This window comes from Lepisosteus oculatus, chromosome 10 (genome assembly GCF_040954835.1).
Source record: "Lepisosteus oculatus isolate fLepOcu1 chromosome 10, fLepOcu1.hap2, whole genome shotgun sequence".
Taxonomy (NCBI): Eukaryota; Metazoa; Chordata; class Actinopteri; order Semionotiformes; family Lepisosteidae; genus Lepisosteus; species Lepisosteus oculatus.
In genome coordinates this window covers 26331596-26349745 of record NC_090705.1, presented here as the reverse complement: position 1 = coordinate 26349745, position 18150 = coordinate 26331596, and the positions used below count along the sequence as shown (strand labels likewise).

Sequence of the window (18150 nt, the reverse complement as noted above, 5' to 3'; positions counted from 1 at the left end):
GCATACTGTCCAGCATCCATTTCTCTATAAAAATTTACTCTATTACAAATTTACAATTTGTTGATAATAGAAATGTTAGGTTCTCTAAAGCTTTGTGATAGTTGACCCACCCAAGCAGCAAAAGATCAGCTGCACTTGTAAGATGCGACACCGAAGATATGATTAATAACCTTTTAAATCTGAAGGGAGATCTGAAGGATTCCCCCCCACACACACACACAATAGAAGCAGGAAGCGGAAGCAGGGACCGTTGTCAGAAGGGAAGAAGGCGACTATTCATTGCTATCAAAAATGACCTAGAATCGATCATGTTGTGATATTTTGAAATATAAAAGTCAATTGATTGTCCATAATATTGCTATTCTAATTTTTTGAAGAAATGTTTGTTAAAAGAAAAGTCCAGTACCAGCTGGATTTGAACACACAACCTGTGAGTTAGTAATCGGGCACGTAGACCAGTGGACTACAAAGGAAGTTGTGTGAAGAGAGGGGCGAAACAGCCCTACACAGCCCTGTCACAGTACACGAATATAATTATATCGTTATTAATTTCTTGAGATACGCGATTCCATATTATATTCCCTTTTAATCAAATTCTAAAAGTATGTTTGTTGACTCCGGTATCACGTTAGTTAAAGACTTCGATGCTTAAAATGTTTAGGGAGAAATGGAATACTGGTGTGTATGTTTTCTTTAAAGTACCGAGACCAGCCATATACTGTATGTTTAAGTTCCAAAATTAATATTGTTTATGGCCTTCACACGCGTTGCAGTATGCTCCTATTCTTTTTATGCTCAGCTACTAAGATTTCCCTTCAGTGGTAAAATTCCATATAAATATTCAATACTTAAACGGGCACAGTTAAGACATTAAATATACATATACATACTGTATACAGTACAGTTTGCATACGGTACTATGTTTATGTTCCTAAATCAATCTCTTTTATGAGCATGTGAAAGGCGTGGTGAATCGATTCTCAAAAATTACTGTACTTTGCATGATTGGAAACAAATGCTGTGGTGTTACTTTTACAAAGACGGTCAATGAAAAAAAGAATGTGGACCAGGGCAATACTTTGAGTTTACACTTACAGCTTGTCCAAGGTCATTCATTATTAATACTATTAGTAATATCTTCATTAAAGACTTTGATGGCGACAGCTCAAACATGAGAGGTTGAACTTTATTAGCTCCACCTTGCGAAAATTCCGGATACTATTATTTTGCTTGCCGTATTATAGGAGAATTTACGGTAACTAGCGGTATTTACCGGTAACTCGCGGTAGACTGCGTACAGCGTACCGGAAAATAATGTGGTATCGCCCGCGCATTTTGAAGATGGCTGCATCTGTATGAATATTGCAAAGAACACCTTGATGCACAGTAGTGACAAAGACAAAATTTGTCAGAACATCTCTTCTTCAGTACAGCATCAAACATATCTATGGAGTATATAAAATGAGTCCAACATCTTTCCATTGGTACAGAATGTCTGGACACTCCACTCAAAGCACTTTACAGGTAATGGGGACTCAATTCACTTCCAGTCTCTTCAGTGCTCAACAATGTCTGCTAGGTTTCAGTCCTCACAAAGTAAACCGAAAATACATTGGTCTGTTTGATGGTGGAACTTAGAGAGTTAAGGCAAGCACTATTTCTAAGATATGATGATCTTCCTTTAAGATATGATCCTGGACTGGCCATTCACCTCTCAGCTTTTTATTATGTTACCTCATTTAGTCATATTATGCACAGATATCTGCCTAATTGTGGCTCCCACCCAAAGGGAAGAGTATACTGTGTGTGGCTGGTGTGTTTGCGCACTACTACTGACCTGTCAGGCCATTCCGAATTGCTGTTCTATTTTAGCGGCACAATTTTGTTTGGAGGCTCTCCAACCTGCAAAGTTCTCAAGACTTACTGGACCCTCTTGACATGGCTTGTGCCATCAGTGTTTTACCCTTGTTACTGGCCTGTATTGGCTAAATAGTTACGATTGTTCAATGGCTATTTAATGCTGCTTTGAGTATTAAGGCCCACCAGCAATCAACGCATTTAAATGGCAAGCTTAATGGGAAATATATTACAGGATTTATTTATATTGACATTTTGTAGAATAATATGATCTAAGAAAACAGAAAAGATGATAAGTAATTTATTTATTTAAGATTGAAAGACCTTTTACAAATATTTTCACTCAACATATGGGTTTAATAAGTGTACCCAAATATATTTATTACAGTATGCTTTATACAAAACATAAATGCTTGGAAAATTAATGCAAATTAAATTGTGAAGGTGCCATCTTACAAGTAATGCAGCATACTTCTAATGAATTGAATAAGCTTTATGTTCTGTCAATCATGAAGAACACTGGTTTGAACCATAATGACCTTTGCTTACTGTCTGAAAAGCTTCCCTTCAAAACATGAACAATAAGCGCAGCTATGTACAAAAAAAAAGATTTTGAAGTGTTGCAATGTACAAATTTAGAAACTAATTAGTTTTCATGGGCAAATTTTAAAGCTTCTATAATTTTACCAGTAATTATCTTGAGACAGTAAATGATAATTAAGGCTGATATTCTTCATTGTAAACTCATTTCTCTCTGTGTTTCCACGTGCCCAGATGCAATTAAACATGACAGCCAAAAAATAGGCATTGCTTGTTCAATGAAGGATAATACATGGTCACATTTGAATTTGAATAGGGATCTTTATAAATCTCTAATATATTTATCACTTTTCAGTACTTAGAAGACAGCTTTCACATCTGAATCTTTGAATTTGCACAAAATATATCTTAAGGCAGAGTTCATAATTAAACTTTGAATTTTAATTAAGTGAACACCAAATACACCAAACTCGTTTTTAGAGGGCTTTGAAATTTAAGGTTGCATAAACAAATTAATCAGAACTGGTGTTCCATAAAACCATTGCTCTTCAAAGCAAATGATAAACTTTGAACAAAGAGTAAGAAAAAAAGCTTTAATGTTCTCAATGATTCCCTAGATTTAACTTGATTTTTTCCCTGTCCTTCACATTTAGTGCCAATAACAAAAATATGAATTATCTTATCTTTGTATATCTTTATGCCTCTGTCATTTATTGATATAAACTTGGATTTCATTGCTTGTGTGAAATGGTGAAAATCCTGTAAATTAGCAACTTTCTCCATACTGTTTGACCAAGTGATCAATTAATCGTCTAGAAATCTTTAATTATTACATGTTGTTTTAGAATTTATTCAGAAGACAAGTTAGAAGTTAGAAAATAATGGGCTTGTTAACCAAAGGATACCTGTCCAATCTTTATCTAATTCCTAACAGGATTTTGTGAGTTCAAAATACAGGTATATAAAACTAGACATGTTGTTTGAAAGCTATGCAGTGTGTTCTGATTTTTATTATTTTGAGAAAGATCGTTAAAAAAAAACTTTTAAGCATCTAAGAAGTTTAATGCATACTGGTCATTTTGCAGACTTGTCATACCCAAACAAAAGTTCAAAAACATATTAATAATCCATATTAACCATGCAAGGAATGCAATTCCTCACCAGATATGGCATATACAGTAGGTTGTAGGATGTGTAATCTTGTGGAAGACAAGATGTATCATATGAATACAATATGTTATAGAGTTATTTACATCATGGTCAAAATGTTATTCTTTTAGTTAACAAGTGGTAGCTGTAAACCTTCCTCTGCACTAGCAACTAGGAAAAATACAAACATTAAAGGCATATAGGGCAATGACACATTGAGTGGGTGCAGAAAACTATAATAGAAATCCCTGAACACAGAGTTCACTCAACTTCCATGCATAAGATGTTATCAAAGCATTGCTCCTGAAATGGCATTAAGGCTTTAAAGTAACTTTGATTTCCCAGCTCAGAAGTGGGTGTCGACAAAAGTAAAATGATGTACATAATCATAATTTGACAATTCTTTGTTAAGCATTTGGAGTCTGTAATGGCTTTTCAAAACAGAAAGTGAATACAGGCCAATCCTGAAAAAGAAGGAATTAAAAAAAACAAAAAAAGCGGCTTTCTGTACATTACATTTTTTATCTCTGGAGCATCCTTTCTTCTCAGTACAGTTTTAATCTCATTTTAAAAATTTAGTAAAAATTCTTCACTGACAACTGAAAAGAACATTTTTAGTTTTCGAATACTTATTGTAGTACATAAGAATGAATGTGGTTATGAAAGTGGGATGGGGCATTTGGCCCATCCAAATTATTTTGTTGTATAGTAGTTTATTTGAACCAAAAATCTCACTCAGCTGCTTCTTAAGAGAAGCCAAGGTATCAGTTTCAACAGCATGGCTAAGCACTTTATTTTCACTGATTCAAATCTAAATGCATACCCCCATAGTTTCCATTTGTGTTTTCGTTTGTATTTTGAAGGAGTCCATAGGATAAACTGTATCATTGACTTAGTACAGTGGTTCTCAAACTGTGGTACACATACCAGGAGTGGTACGCGGCGCGCCGCCAGCTGGTATGTCATATGACCCTGGAACTTTGTTGTGTGCACTGAAAAATCGGGATGGGTTTTTATATTTTCTATTTTAATATTTGTCAAATATGCAGCCTATGTACTACGATACAGCGTGTGCTAATACTTGAGTGGACACAGAGCTACAATGTAATTCTATACCATTCTATTGGAATGCGTGCTACGAACGTAAGTGACCAATTGTATTTAAAAAAAGCTATCTCCAGCAAATAGGGAGGTAGGAGAATGTACGTGATTTTGGAACAAGGCCAATGTTGTAAACACAGGAATGCATAGAAATGCGTGCTACGAACACTGGTAATCTTGTGAGCACGGGAAAGCGTGATAGGTAACAGAAAAACATTTAAGAACTGTTCTAGGTTAATTTGAGAAAAATACACAGAGCGTCTCTGTGTGTCGGTCCTATGCACATGAAATAAAAACTTCTTTTTACTTCTGAGACAGACTCCTGAAACAGAAACGGGGAAAAATGCAAGCTTGAGGATTGCCAAAGCAGGTAAGCCCCACACTATTTTTGAAGAACCTTATTTACCAGCAAAAGAGCTGACACATACTATGTGTGGAGAAAAAGCTGCTAAACAGCTCGACCTGCTGCCCCCTCTGAAAGACACAGTCACTCATAGAATTATTGAAATGGTGGATGATATAAAAAGTACGCCGATAGAGTGGGTTAAGATGAGCAGATGGTTTCCACTGCAATTAGATGAGTCTGTAGTCGATTTGGCCAATTTGCTCATTTATGTTAGATACGAGTTTGGGGGTATGTCCCATAAGGATTTCTGTTCTGTAAGCCGCTACCAACAGGAACTACAGGAGAGCACATATTTCAGCTTCTGAATGAATTTATTGAAGAGAATGGCATCGACTGGATAAAATGCGTCGGAGTTTGTACAGACAGTGCTAGAGCAATGACAAGCTGAAACAGCAGTGTAGTTGCATGAATTAGAGATGTTGCTCCAGAAATGAATGGACGCATTGCAGCATCCACCGTGAGACCTTTGCCGTTAAGAAAATGCCTGACGATTTAAAATCTGTTAGACTGTGAATTGTATCAAGGCTCGAAAAATGACATCTGCTTTGCTTGACTAAACAGGCTCACCCCTCTCACTGAAATTTTTATTTTTATTTGTTGTTGTTCCTTTTTTTTCTGTAAAGCGTTTTAAGAAGCCACCTTTAAAGGCGCTATATCAAATAAAGTTTATTATTATAATATTTATTATATTTGTATGTGAGTGTGTGCACACAAGTGCACTCATATTGGTCATTGAGATTTTCTGGGGTTCCTATGAGAAGATGACTTGTAGGTGGTACTTCGATGCTTTGGTTTGATCAGGGGTGGTACTAGGTCGAAACATTTTGAGAACCACTGCCTTAGTATATTTAATTTAATTTAAATACATTAATCAGGTCTTCTCAATTATCTCTAAAAGGCTAAGAAATGTTCAATTCTTTTATCTTTGTAGTGTAGTCTACGGAAGCTTATTAGCACCAAGGAGAAAAATAATATTTATTGTGTTAAGAAGAGATAGTATTACATTTAAACACAAAAAGTATTTTGGCTTTACAAGATAGTATTGAATTGTGTTTAAATAGGTAATTTATTAACAATATTGCCTACTATATTAATATCTTGCATTACATATACAATTAATTGTCACACTTGTCATCCCTCCTCTAGAGGGTGCTACTACCTTTTTCTGTATTGTTCTTAGTTTCACCTGTCTCTCATCCCCTTTGTCTTATTTAAGCCCGGCGTTTCTGCAGTTCCGGGCTCAGCTTTGGAAGATGGACGCCCAAAAGCCCACCTATCACCGGCTCAGGAGAAGCACGAGGGCATAGGCTTTATCACGGCGTCCTGACCTCTGAGCCCCTGGCTCGGAGCACCTAGCCCCATCATGGTTTTAACCTTCTGTGTTCCTAGTTCCCCATTTCCTATTTTTAACTGTTTTCGTCTCGGATGGTCCTCCCGGCATTGGAGATTGGACTGAGCTCTAACTACCCTTTGGACTTTATTGGGTTTGTTGCCATGGCCTTTCCCTGTGCACCGGTCACCGCCCCCTGTCTGTTGACCTCACCTAACCTTGCTGTGTCTTCCCTGATGTGCTTCTCCAGACACTTCTGGATAATACCGTCACGCATAGGGTATTTAACAACACACTCAATGGCAGTCGGATTCGGCTTCAGCTTCGGCTTTTGTGACATTAATATTGTCCCATGCAAAGCTGTATGACTTTAACAACAGAAGAATATCATTACATTCTTTTTTTGGAAAAAATAATGTAAAGGAGCACATTTAATGTCTTTTGTATACAACACCATGTCAGTGAGCATGGAAAGTCAGGAAAATAACTATTGCGTTTATATTGAATATTATCTTGTTTAAACACAATAGTTTTTTTGTATAAATGAAAAGGTTTTCTTGTTTAAATGCAATACCGTCTTGTATAAACGCAATAAATATTTTTTTTCTCCATGGCACTAATAAGCTTCTGTAATATTCCTTTGAGACCAGGAATGTATCTGGTTTCACCTCTGTGGACTGATTCTAGAACACCAATATTTTTCGTTCCCGGTGATAAAATTGTACACATTTTTTAAATGATTTTGTCTTAATGCATTTTACAATTTTAACATAATATACCTCGATTTATATTCTATATTTTTAGTTATATAACCTAATATTCTATTAATCTTTTTATTGATTAATCAATATACATACTTAGATCTTTGAAGCCCTTTTGTAGCCTCTCCAAGCTAAGTTTTTCCCATTTGATATTTATAATTTTTGCTTTTACTACTTGCACTTATCAAATTGAACTCTATGTTTCATTTCATATGTCAGAGGCACAGTTCACCTAGTCCTGAATCTGATCTGAATATTTTAGAATTTATTTTGTAGCTTATATGGTATTTGTAATTCTTCTGTCTTGGCATCATCATCAAACTTGATTTCTTTTAGTAACTATTCCAGAATCTAGATCATTGATTTGTATTTGATAGTGCAATGGTCCTTATACAGATCCCTGACATACTCCACTAAATATACACTCATTCACCAGTTCTTAACCCATGTAGTTTTCTGCCTACTGCCTGCAATTCAAAAATCTTCTGAGCAATGTTTTTTCAAAACATTTTTAAAATCTGAATACACCATAGTTCTGATAGTTACAGGTATTAGCCTTTCATGGTAGGCTACTGGAAGAGTTTTATTAATGCCATACAGTATAACATCTCTTTTTTCTTCAAGTACAGTTGATAGAGTATTTGTCCTGGAGATTGTATTTATCTTAAGTGAATCACTCGTGTCTTTAACTATAGTTGAATTGTGTTAGCACAATAGTGTGTGCTCAGCTACAGACATGTTGGTCTTTCCTTCCTCGTAAACACAAGTTAATTATTCATGTACTACATCAACCATTTCTCTGTCTTATTCTAAAAGTTTGACATTTTATTTCTCATTCAATTATGTTCCTTTGCTGTTTAAATACTGAAAAATAACATTTCTTGTTTATTTAAGTATCCATTTCCTTGTTCCATTCTACCTCTTGTGACTGTTCAAATATCCCTTTATTAACAGTTATTTTATTTTTTATATATATAATAATAATAATGATTGCTGACACTTATATAGCACTTTTCTGGACACTCCACTCAAAGCGCTTTACAGGTAATGGGGACTCCCCTCCACCACCACCAATGCGACGGCAGCCATGGTGCGCCAGAACGCTCCCCACACATCAGCTATAAGTGGGGAGGAGAGCAGAGTAATGTAGCCAATTCATAGAGGGGGATTATAAGGAGGCCATGATTGGTAAGGGCCAATGGGAAAGTTTTGCCAGGATGCCAGGGTTACACCCCTACTCTTTTCGAGAAACGCCCTGGGATTTTTAATGACCACAGAGAGTCAGGACCTCGGTTTTACGTCTCATCCGAAGGACAGCGCCTGTTTACAGTATAGTGTCCCCGTCACTATACTGGGGCATTAGGATCCACATGGACCACAGGGTGAGTGCCCCCTGCTGACCCCACTAACACCTCTTCCAGCAGCAACCTTAGTTTTTCCCAGGAGGTCTCCTATCCAGGTACTGACCAGGCTCACACCTGCCTAGCTTCAGTGGGCTGCCAGTTGTGAGTTGCAGGGTGATATGGCTGCTGGCCAATCACGCCCAAACCCAACAGAGGATAAAATGTGGAAGCAATAACAGAGCAAAACAGATCACATATTGACTTTCTAGAGATACACAATGTACACTGTTTTAGTCAAAAGGGGACAAAAGTGAAAGACAGACTATATTGGAAAAACATACTTCTAAGAAACACAAAGCATCACACTAGCATCACAGCATAACACTGCTACTTTATCATCAGCAGTGTTCCAAGCTATAGAGACAGAGGCTCAGTACACCCAAGCTGTGGACCTATATATCATGTAAATATTCTAAACAAACACAAGAAAAATAAATACTTAAAAAGACTTTTTACAACTCCTGAGAATAGTCTTCTTTACTGCAGTGATTCCCTAATGAAACTCACTTTTCGGGCATTGATAGTGTTAACTGACATACTGTACATCAGAAAGTAATATAACTTCTGTGGAATGGGGAAGAATAGTACCTAACATATAGTTATACACAAACCCCACATATTTCCAAAATAATGGTATTTATTTTGGGGTACTCCCACAACATAGTATAAATACAGTAAGCACATTACCTCATTTGAACTCTCCTAAATGAAGCATAGAATCTGTGTATAACATTGAAATGGATAAGCCACCATACTCTGTTCTTGGATGAGGCAAACATTTTACCCCAGATATCCTCAAAGTCTGGTGTAAATTTCTATTTAATCTACTCTCTCTTATCCTAGCGTTAATCCCGCATCAAAAGGGTCCGCTTGTTGGCACGCCTGTCTCCATTTGATCGTTTGAACCAAATCTTTAAACTGACATTGCCATTAAATGCGACCGAGAATACTCCAACTGGCACATCGCTCCGCCTGCCGTCAAAAACAAAGTAATGTAGCCAATTCATAGAGAGGGATTATTGGGAGGCATGGGAAATTTGGCCAGGACGCCGGGGTTACACCCCTACTCTTTTTGAGAAACACCCTGGGATTTTTAATGACCACAGAGAGTAAAGACCTCGGTTTTACGTCTCATCTGAAAGATGGTTCCATTTAATCTACTGTCCATTCCAAATTGATAATACAGCAAGGAGCTTACTTTTGTTAGAAATAAATGTATTTTATATCGCTATCAAAAATTAATGGAGTTATGGGGGAACCAGGGTCTAATAAGGCAAGCAACAGGAACAAGGCAGGATAGAGCCTGGACAAAACAACAGACAAGCATACATTCACACCTAGGGACAATTTTTCCGAAAGCCAATTAACCTACCACCATGTCTATGGACTGTGGGAAAGATCCTACCTCAATATGGGGTGAAAGAACAAACTTCACAGTGATAGCATTCCAGGACTGTGAGGCAGCAATGATAACTGTGTTCCCCATTTTCCAATACATATTGCTAAATAATAATTGTTTGAATTTCTATAGTGCTTTTCATCCCAAAGGATCATAAAATTCTTCAAATATAGGGAGAAACTGATTTTATCTACCACTGAATAGCAGCACACACCTGAGTGACCAGTCAGCCATTATTTTCCAAAATTCCTAGACCATTGTTGTGAAAGTTTGGTGGTCTTTTGAGATGATAAGCTCATGAAATACAGGACCAAAACATCTTACACAGCATGTTTGGGGGATCTAATAAGGATATTTTGTCTGCATTTTGTTGGCCTGTGAGTTCAGCTAAAAGAACTTGCTTTCTCACCGTTGAACTCCTGGGGTGCAGGTTGTAGGAGTCTGGGTTATTGATGATGTGGAATTCGTAGTGCAAACACAATCAAGAAGATGGAGAATATGGATGTATCTGTCTTATGAATGACTTGTAGTCTCCCAAACCATAGCTTGTCATTGACTAACTATGTCTGGCCATAATTTATTGCCAGGTTAGAGATTACTGGCTGTAAACACCCCAGACAACAAGTGTCAGTGTGCTTATGTAGGAGTCAACATCACACAAGTGCATCACAGTCCCTCAGAATTAGTAAATTAATCAATATGACATCAAAACATTTAATCAATAACCAAAATCCATATCCAAAAACATAAATTAAATCAGTGAATGATCATAAATTTGACCGGAGATATAGTAGGCACAGAAATGTGCTCTGTGATCAAAATCTGAATTGAATGGCAACACAGTGTTTATTTACTAAGCATAAATGGTGAACAGTTTTTAACAACAGTGAATGGGAAATAAAAACACTGAAAAGTTGCATATGCCATCAGTTTTGTGTTTTTTTGTTTTTTTCAAAATAAAAACATTTTAAACAATATTTTCTATTCAAATTTTATTCTGCTTAGTGTAGGATACTGCCGATATCAGACAAAGAAATTCAATTTGAATGAATGGCAAATAGGCTCAAGTCAAGTCCTGAATATCCAATTAGCATTTTATTGTACTGTCCTCATTTATCCTCACATTTTTATAATTAAAATTCAGTTGGTAGACTTGTCTGGGAATATGAACTGTAAACATTTTTTGATTCTCAAAGACTCATGCTTAACTAGTAAATCTTTCGATTCCTGATCAGTGATGATGATGAGTCCACTAACAGGGATGAAGTCGTACAGTTGCTTAATTGGTGTCATAGCAATAACCTCGACTTGAATGTAAATAAAACCAAAGAGCTAATAGTGGACTTTCGGAGACACAGGCCACACACTCACAGCCCACTCAGTATTGATGGAACGGAAGTGGAAACAGTCACCAGCTTTAGGTTTTTGGGAATTCACATCTCTAAAGATCTAACCTGGACTGTGAACACTGACTCTATCATGAAGAAGGCTCAGCAGCGCCTTTATTTCTTGAGGTGGCTCAAACGATGAGGGATGCCAGTACCTGTGTTGGTGAACTTCTACCGCTGCACCATCGAGAGCATCCTCACCAATGGGATCACCGTGTGGTACGGCAACACCTCTTCTAAAAAAAAAAAGACACTGCGGAGAATGGTCAATATGGCCCAGAAGATCATTGGCTGTGGTCTCACCGAGATTAAACAGCTCTACAGTATGTGGACCGCTGCCGTGGTAGAATTTTGATAATCACAGAGGACAGTCACCACCCCGGACATGAGCTCTTCACCCCACTGCCCTCAGGCATATGGACACTTACCACTAGATTCTTCAATAGCTTCTATCCACAAGCAGTGCGATTGGCGAGCACGTTTAGCCATGCCCCTTGGACCACACCTACCCCATCTACCTCATTATGATTTCTTATTTATTGCACATCTCCAGTCATTGTTTACATGTCTGTATTGTTTATATTCAAACTGTTTACTTGTTTACTTGCACATTGTCTACTGTTTGTTTGTATATTGTCTTGATGCACTATCTGCACTTTGTGTTTTTGCGCTTGTTTTAACAATCAAGAGACTTTCTGCAAGTAAGTTCAAGTTCAAGTTCTATGTTTCAGTACAGACAATAAAGAAATAGCCATGTGTTGCTTGCATAGACAATAATTAATACATACAATCTACAGAAATAATAAAATCTAATTCCAAAATAAGTGATAGTGATATCAATACACAGAAATTAACTAGTTGCTTGTATGCCTAGCAGCCAACCTGATTTATTTTCAAAGTAAACAAAATTATTAGGCATTTAAAGTAGGACAAATAAAACTCTCATTTCAACTGGGAATTTAATATTTATTTATCATCAACATATGCATATTTAGGAATACACACATCTTTATTCCTCCTGTTATTTGGGATACATGGGACACAAATGAGTTAAGAAAGAAATTTATAACAGAGAGAAATAAAATGGTATCTGTGAAATGTAATGAAATGTGATGAACTTGTGAGGGGTAAATTTGGAGAGTGTTAATTATTTTCCTTCACACTTAAACAGCACCTCCTGATTTTGACCTCAGCAATGTCAAATATGAGCAGCTTCTCTGTTTTAATTGTTGGTTGAAGATTAAACTCATTACTAAGTTTGCAGAAATATCATGAAAGTAGGAGTTGACAAAAACATTTTGGAAACATGTTTCTTTTGTACTTGAATTAAATTGATAAGAAGATGTTCGGGCCTACTTCAAGATGACAGTCACTGATGTTCATACGTCAACCCCCTTGTGTTTCTATGTCCATGTATTGTAATCTGTTCACATCAATTACAACAGTATTGTCATACAGTATGTGTAAGAAGGAGCTCTTACACAGCATCACTGAATGAAAAAGCAACTACAATATAAAAGTGTTCAAAAGTGTCCCAAAACAAGCATTGTGAGATGCAAAAAAATCCTAAATTGACTGTTTCCTCTGTATGTCTGAGTCATGTTGCACTCAATTTTTGGGAAATTGTTTGATATCGATAGCTATGGATAGCTGCAGCTTTGGATTTTCAGTGTGAGAATTATTTTCTTTATCTGTGTAGGAATATTTTCCTCCATCACTGATCATTTGGAAACTCACATGTGAAAATTAACTTTAGCAAGGGAAAGACTCAGCTTCTGCTCCAGAGTTTTATAGAATCCAGATCTCTAGGCCTTTTTGATCAGGATTGTATGCAGCATACAAGAAGTAAACAAAAACACACATATATAGAAAAAGAATCATCCCGTATATTTATTAATTTTTTATCTGTAAATGTAAGCATAATGTTACTTTACATAAACATATTCACCAGATAATACAATAGATGCACTTGTGAGAAAAGTATTTATGACATGTATTTTAGAACTTTTCTTAACTCTGGCATAAGTGGGGTGACTTTAATACTTTGTGCCACTGTCCTTTGCCTTATTCAAAAAAGCAGTGCACTAATGCATTGTGTGGTTGAAATCATACTCTGCAGGAAAGCGTTCTATTCTTAGCACAGAATTCTGCTTATCATTCATAGTTGCAGAAGGTGTAAGTGCAGAACTTCAGATCCTTCTAAGCCAGGATGGAAGTTTTTGCTGTTAACTGTAGAAAAAATAGGAGGTGCAATTTATGCATATTTTAAAGATGTTTATGATGTTTGGATATATATTAATTATTGTTTTCTGACATAGCCCATACATCTTTACAATCACATATTTTTCAATGCCAATATTAAAGAAAACCAAAAGCGAGTTTTAAACATACTTAATTTTACTCACTGGGATATAACCTTTCACTTTTTGCGATTGACTCTAATTACTTTCTTGTTTTACCAACCTACTGTACTCAGCTAAAGTCATGTTAAAGAATGTGGAGGTGGAGGGGGTCGAAAATATTTTATTGCATTAAAATTAGTAAATCTTGGTTTATACTACAATTAACAGCTTCCTATGTGGTAGATAAATTAAGAACTTGATTTCACACTCTCCCTTTCTTTCTTGTCAGAAGAAACATTCCAGTGCTCTGATGGTTCCTGTAAGCATCTTCTGCTGTCACCTGCCAAACAGCTGTTTGGATATTATGACACTTATATAAGTGAAAAACAATACGGATTGTAACTATGAGCATTATTTACATAATACTGCTGTTTAGAGAATTAAAAACACTGCCATGCAGCTTTATTAGGCACTCTAGAGCTTTCATCATGTTTTTATCTCATAAGAGTGATGGCTCCTCAGCAATGATATATTTGTGTTTGTGCTTTCTTTGACTTCAACTCATATTTTCTGTATACAGACCACGTTTGTTCATGATGCAGTGGGAGTACAATGTCTATGTTGATGTACTCATAAAGCTGTACCTGTTTTTTTTCACCTTAGAGGTTTCCTTTCAATCCAAGGAAGCCTAGGAAAAGTAAAACTTATAGAATATTTTTTTTAAATGTCACAGTGTAGTTTGAAATTCAGAAATATTTTCTTCTATATACATTGGCTTATCAAAATATTACAGAATTAATTGATCTATTTACATCCAGTAGCTATTACAACACATTCATCATTGAGTCCAATGGCATATTCCTGCATGTCTTTCATTAGTCATGTACAGTATTACCAGATCAGCTGTTGCCTTCAGTAATGTACCTGATCTCATTGTTGCACTTCTAAACTCTTTTATCCTAAATATCCACAGAATTACATGTTCGGAGGCTGCTTTCTGCAGCACTAATTGGAAATTAAGCAGTGCAATATAAATACCACCTGGAAGATATGAGCAATTTAGACTTTAGCCAGTTCTGCGACTAGAAGCAGTATGGAGTGATCAGGCTGAAATATTGCTGAGATGCCTAGCCAGCAGAGACCTGATAATGTTTCTCAATTCAGTGCAATTATTTTGTCACAAGGCCTTTCCTGACAAACGGCACAGGCAGCAAACTAATGCTATGTCAGGCATTTCAATAAAGCTTAATATGTTAAATTGTCAAGAAATCACACATCTTGCTGCTTTTGATAGGAACTAAAAGTGGAAAAATTTTATGCAATCTGATGATACATTTTCTATTATATTAATGCAGAACTTGTTTTGCCTGTGACCAGGAATAATTTTTAGTTATTCAGTTCTTGATAATAGAGTTTTAAATGAAAAATGATAACAAACATTTTTATAGATATTAGCTGTGCACATGCCATTTTTATTGAAAATTTGTAACAAGAGAAATATAAATTTAAAAAAGCAGTTTAAGTATCTAACATTCTCACCTATTAAAGCACAGCAAATTGTAATTCATGAGTGACAAAACAAGTGGAATAATTTCTGCTAATCATTTATAGACCAATCTTAATTGTCCAAAACATGCTGTGGATAAAAATAGATTCCATAGCTTGCATTGCTGCCTTTCAGATACAGCTGATCTTAAAGGTCACACAGGACCATGCTGGTTGAGTCTTTCTCCTACTTGTACTCATTATTCATTTTTTTACTAACATCCTGACTTTCACCAGCTGTGTGGATGATCCCTGCTGTGACAGGCTTGTAGAAAATTTCCTTCATGTAGCACAAGCTGCAGGTTTGCCTTCAGCTCCCCAAGAAACACTAGTGAATCAGAAGAATTTTTTTCAAACAGTACTGTGACAGACATATTAACCATTACATCACCATGAAATTGAACAAGACAGTTTTTTTATCCATTCTATTCAAAGATGATCATATTAAGAAGTGATTGAAAAAAGAAACACTAAGTTTATTGAAATAATGGTAATGAACATAATATTCTTTTTTAAATAATAATTCATGACAATTTGTTGATTGAGATACTTACATTACCTGGAAATAGTGAATCTCGCTGTGTGTCTGATTCACATTTAATGAATAATAGCTGATCACCACATTTGAAAACAGTGTTGTTGTATGAGAGTATTAATCAAGTTAGTGTGAAAAGGGCACTGCTTTCCACCCCCTGAAGCTCTAAAATGATTGGACTACATAGAGTGAGTCATATGAATGATATAAATGATTAGGTAAGGTATACGGACTAACAGTATATATCATAATGGCAACGAATAAATTATTTACTCATGATCAATTTTTCTTTGTAGAAACTCCAATAACTGTCCTTTATTAAAGGTCTGTTCTACTAGGCTATAATCATTAATGCTGTGGTTATACATTCAGCAACTACAGTTTTATAAAAATTAGGAATCAGTGTGGGAAAAAGTTTAAAATGAATCTAACAGTGATTAATTAAAATTAATCAGTTCTGATGCAGTATGCAGATGGTATAATCCAGAAGTAACTGGAGAAGGACAACAGGGAAAAGACATAGAGGATCAGAATGGTTTGACAGACATGAGGGCGTGACGATGGTGATCCGGTGCTCGTGGGGTGTGGCGCAGGCAAACGAATCCAAACAGTCCAAGGGGGAAATCCGGGGCACAGTCCAGGGTCCAGGTGCCAGGAGTCTGTACTGTAGTCACTCACCCTAGTAATCAATTGTATTTTTATATAAATTCAAAAGTACTTAAAAATAAAGCACAGTGAGTTTTGAGTGTTTTGTGATTTATGTGGTTTAATTCGGGTTTTTTTTCTATATTTTAGTCATAGACTAAATTCTTTATAACTATGGGTCATTGACATTCCACACATTTCTGCTTTAAATACTTACAGTGTATTTAAACGCTTTTATTATGTGCTCTAGTTCATTTGTTTTTGTAACATAGGGAACCAAATGCGTATTTCAATTCAAATCTACAAAGATTGCAAACAAAAATGAATATTTAAAAAGTGATTTTACTTTTAAATTGTAAAATGCCATTGTAAAGTATTAATATTCTACTTAATTTCTTCACAGCTACTGTAGATATGAATTTGATGGTTCTATGTTAAAGGAATGGGATGTTAAGGAACCTTTGACTTACATTAGTCACAGTCTTAAGCAAAATGCTCCTGAGAATACTTGTGGGAAAAGTAATGAATCTATGCTCTTTGAATGTGTTCAGATTTTCTTATTGATTGCTTAAAAAGCAAAGCATTTCCCTTTGGGTCAAATAGCAGTCTACTTACTCTATAGAAGAATATTATGATTTTTTTTTAAATAGAGATATTAGTCAGGATTGACACTGTAGCTCCTTCATTGCAATCCATCTTCTTTTAATACATATCTGACACCTGAAAAACTTATCATTTGCAGTAATATCATAATAACAATAGGTTAATATCATAGGCTTTCATTAACTGGTATTTATGCAAGGAACTGTGCACAAAAACTCACTTTACTATGGGGAAATAAGGAATCGTAGCAAAGACCAAACCTAGTGTTAACAACTTTTCCAACCCTAACTTGTTTCATAACCTGCTTGCCTTCCAGTTTCCCCTTAGTCTGAATTCAAAACTTTCTGGATGATCCTGTTTGGCCAGGAACACTTCTAAGAAACTGATATCAGCACCCTTGACACAGCAGCATACAGGCTTGCTTTTTCTAGTTTTATGTCTCTCATTGAGGCTGCACCTCTTTAACTTACAGCACTCTTTCATGCTGAGACATTCACATCTAACCTTGCTGTTAGGCTTTGATTTTTAACTTCCTGTCTTCTCTGGAACTACACTAGTTTAACATATTTCAAAAATAGACAGTTTCTCCTATTAATTCCTTTGTTCAGAAGGTTCAGAAGAAGAGGAACCATCAGTTGGATTTGATTTCTCTAACATTCTTGTGTTAATGTGAAACTACACTTTAAAGGAAAAATACACACCGGTATTCCATTTTTCCCTAACGATTTTAAGCATCGAAGTATTTAACTAGCATGTGAAATAGGGTGTGAAAAAGTTGTAGTTTTAAGCTTTTCTGCTAATATAATATGGAATCGCGTATCTAAAGAATTTAATAACGGTATGATTATATTCATGTACTGCGACAGGGCTGTGTAGGGCTGTTTTGCCTCCCTGTTCATGCGAGCTGTCTTGTAGCCTACTGGTCTATGTGTGTGACTAACAACCGGCAGGTTGTGTGTTCAAATCCAGCTGGTGCTGGACTTCTTTTAACAAACATTTCTTCGAAAAAATAGAATAGCGATATTATGGACAATCAATTGACTTTTATATTACAAACTATCGCAACATGATCGATTCTAAGTCATTTTTGATAACAATGAATAGTCACCTTCTTCCCTTCTGACAACGGTCCCTGCTTCTGCTTCC

General features: G+C 35.9%; 1 protein-coding gene across 3 annotated transcripts in view; it reads right to left on the bottom strand.

Moving 5' to 3' along the window:
- The window catches only part of LOC138241493 (uncharacterized), a 48884-nt gene that overhangs the window by 1611 nt on the left and 29123 nt on the right, over positions 1 to 18150 (bottom strand). For 2 of the 3 annotated variants that reach the window (XR_011190719.1, XR_011190721.1), the window contains one exon: positions 12269 to 16435. The exons of the other annotated variant lie outside the window; for it this stretch is intronic. The gene's annotated coding sequence lies outside the window, so the exon portion shown is untranslated. Of the gene's footprint in view, positions 1 to 12268; positions 16436 to 18150 lie in introns of those variants that run through there. 3 annotated transcript variants of the gene reach the window in all.